Here is a 3,562-nt window from a genome sequence, read left to right as displayed (position 1 = left end):
GGTAGTGAGAAGGGCATAGTGATGATAACGTGATACAGTAGCAATAGTTATAAAAACATGATAGTGGTAAAAGTGATAGGATGATAACATGACAATATTGACCTGGCAGAGATAACATGATAGTCGTAATGACATAATGGTGATGACTTGATAGTTGTGATAACATGAAAAAGATGATAATATGATATGGTGATGGGATCATGAAATGATATTGTAGTGATAATGAAGTGGAAGGGATTTTGATTGAGGGTGGGGTCGGATGGTCGTGCGGTAAGACTAGCTACAGCCTTAACCTCAACACTGGTTCCAGCCGCCCAGGGTTCTCCCTGGTCGCCCAGGGTTCGGCTGGTAGAACCAATTCTTCTTGTATAAGGACTAGGAATGGAGTGTAAAAACTGGCTTGTATACACTTTAAAGAACCATTGCATCTTTTGGAAGGGTAGGGAGTTACCCTGTTGGAATGGTTCATTTCAGCCTCTGTCATTGTGGAATGATGTGAACATGTACCTACTATAAGGGCCTCTTTATGCTGGCTAGGTGGTCACGGACATGCCAATACTCAATTCAGCACAATGACGCTGCATGTTATGGGTTATTCTACCTTTTTACCCTTTACCTTTTGTTGGCATCATGATAATATGGGATAATAACATGATAACTAATGACATTATTGAATGAAGGTAGATATTGCATAAAAAAGCTAATGTCATGTCATACAAAATCAACCAATCAAATGACTGGGATCTATTAAAGAGTGTTATAATAACATAACTGATGACATTATTGCATGAAGGTAGATATTGCATGTCTAATGTCTCATAAAACTTTTTATTTTTATCTGTTTATGTATTTTGTTTATATCCTGTAACATTATTAACACGTTGGCTGCCAGCGACGAGTATACTCGCTCACAGGGTGTTGCTGAGGACGCCAGGAACGAGTATACTCGTCAAATCGGGGGAAACATTCTAGCGTTTATAATTTCTTTATTATACATTGTAGAACCACAGACTCAACGGCTGGTAGTTCGGGGAAGATACACTTAGACGATAACGTACAAATGACATATGTATGTCTGTTGTGTTATGTTGCCGGTAGTACACTCGAGCGGTACAAGTGGGGGCGCCCTTTGAACATATACCAACCCATGCAAAAAGCGGACGAGATAACTCGCACTTGGCATAGTCAGTAAAAAGTTCTATCACAGTGCCATCGACGAGTATACTCACCCCCTAATATTTTCCCGCCAATTTATTAGACACTTCATTTTGATGACATATGACTAGATAAAATTTCGAAAAAGTATGTTTGTACATGTAAACTTGTTTTGGCACACGGGAAGGAACCTTAAAAAAGGTCTGGCAGTCAACGTGTTAAACCTATACTCTATAATTTCTCTGGACTTTGATGGATGTAACACACAAATTATTGGTGCAATAATCAGTACACTGCAGTTTCTCTAGTTTAAGCTCATTCTACTTGAAATTAAATTAGTGGGTGAGCCTCTGATGAATGAGAGCATGTCCCATCACCGACCATAATATTTGACATAAATCATACTACCTTATTCAGATCTGATGTTTGCAGACATGCTTTTTCTGTACACTTAATACAGTAAATGAATGGAACTCACTACCAAATTTTGTTGTGTTTGCTAAATCTATAAATCTGTTTAAAACTTACTTGCAAAGGCTCACAAGAACCACCCGAAACTCTACAATCAATATGTTATATGAACTTTAATGCCATGCACGAAGGGCTCATAAGCAAGATGCTTCAAGAGTATGTACTATGAAGTAAACCAAGTATATAATACTGCCATATTATTTTATTATTAGTGTAGTTTGTATTTCTTATTTATTGTATCTCCTCCCCCCCTTTCTGCCTTTAAATAAATGTGTACATTTTGTCAAATCTCAAGTCTAATAAATCAATCTTAAAGAATTGAATTATTTTTATTCCTTTGCAAACCTGTTATTTTCCTTCAATAACAACACTGAAAAAATGTAGCCACTCATCGCATACCCATAAATAATTCTGTCTTTAAAGTCATTTTGACATTTATTTATTTAATTCATGTACAGTAAATTAACTTTAGAACTTTTGTTGATTGATGACAATAGAAACATACTGTGTCGATAAAAGTTACATTTGGAATGATGTTTGCAGCTTTGTCTTTCAATCCCCTGGTTCATATCAAAGGTTTTAAACAGACTATAAAGAAGTCTCTCAGACTCATATAAACATGACGCACACAACATCAGCGTAGGCATTCCATGAGACCTCGAAGCAGTGATGTATAGTGCGACAAATCGTTTTTAATGTTGATCCCGTCAGACGGTCAGCAGACTATCAATGCTGCGAAAAAGCACTCGCGTGTAGCGCCGGCCAGTCTGTAGCAGGCTTATATATTTTTATCACATGCGGCAAAAGCATAGTGCTTTTGCATGTAATAATTTTTTAAAACTGTTATACTATATACTGAACACTTTCTATAAGTGGTGAAAAAAATCTCCATTATTTTTTTTTTTTTTTGGCTTGAGGGGTGAGAGGGATAATCTTTACTTTAGTTGTCAATGTTGTTGTCAGTGGCAGACAGGTGGTGTCAGTGGAGGATCATGAGTGGATTTTTTTCATTTCCTATTGGACAAAGTGTTGATGCCCTTTGTCTGGATTCACCCTGTCAAACTAAAAATATATTAATTTGCTATATTAAATATAACCATATGTTTGCAGTTCTGAATATTGTGGTCTAAAACCCATAATCCTTTTTTACCACCCAGGGGTTTCATTTTAGGTCCCAGATGGAGGCCCTAATTGGCTCCTTGGTTTAGAACCCTTGTTGGACCCTTCTCGGAAAATTACTCTATACCACTGATCTTAGGCCACAGGTGGGCAAAGTGCGGTCCGACAGTGATCATTTTGTGGCCCGCAAAAATGAATTAAAAAGCCTATGTGTGCAGCCTGCCAAGCAACACTGGCTAGAAAACACCTTTTTTTTTTTTACAATCCGACACCGATCATATGTAAAAAGTAACATTAAACTGTGAATAAAGTGGTGTAAAACCAGAGTTTGGACGTTTTTGGAAGGTCACTGGAAACATCAAAAGTTTGGGTGTGGCCCTCGGTGTTAAATCAAAAATTCACTTCAGTCCTCCGACCGATTTTGAACACAGTGATAGCATTGACACCAAAAAAATACATAGAGAATTGTATTGATATGCTAATAATCAAGTATTCTCCACAGATCGAGAAACAATTTTCCAATATTCCAGCGACCTGTAATAACTTAATAAAGCGTTTGATATTTAACGTGTACTGATATGAACTAGAAATTAATTCAAAAATACTGCATATAGATAGATATTTAAAGAGAGCCTTTAGCCATTCATAATTCACCGTCGGCTAGGGTAATTGACTGGCATTTTGCTTGGATACTTCCATCTTCTATTTTGTCCTATTGACCTACAAAGTATATCGCATTGCTGGACATTCAACTTTTATCATGCACCAAAAGAGTCAATTTTAAATATACTTCACATGCTTAAGTTTTAGGCCCAAA

At 36.9% G+C, this 3,562-nt stretch overlaps 1 long non-coding RNA gene across 1 annotated transcript in view; it reads left to right on the top strand.

Moving 5' to 3' along the window:
• Positions 1–202: 202 nt before the first annotated feature.
• The window catches only part of LOC117105355, an 18,202-nt gene continuing 14,842 nt past the window's right edge, over positions 203–3,562 (top strand). The window contains exon 1 of the long non-coding RNA XR_004444886.1: positions 203–213. This is a non-coding gene — a long non-coding RNA (uncharacterized LOC117105355). The remainder of the gene's footprint in view (positions 214–3,562) is intronic.

Source organism: Anneissia japonica, unplaced genomic scaffold, assembly GCF_011630105.1.
Source record: "Anneissia japonica isolate Jap-2015-1 unplaced genomic scaffold, ASM1163010v1 scaffold287726_len2788222_cov184, whole genome shotgun sequence".
In the NCBI taxonomy this organism is placed as follows: Eukaryota; Metazoa; Echinodermata; class Crinoidea; order Comatulida; family Comatulidae; genus Anneissia; species Anneissia japonica.
This window is presented reverse-complemented; position numbering and strand designations above follow the sequence as displayed.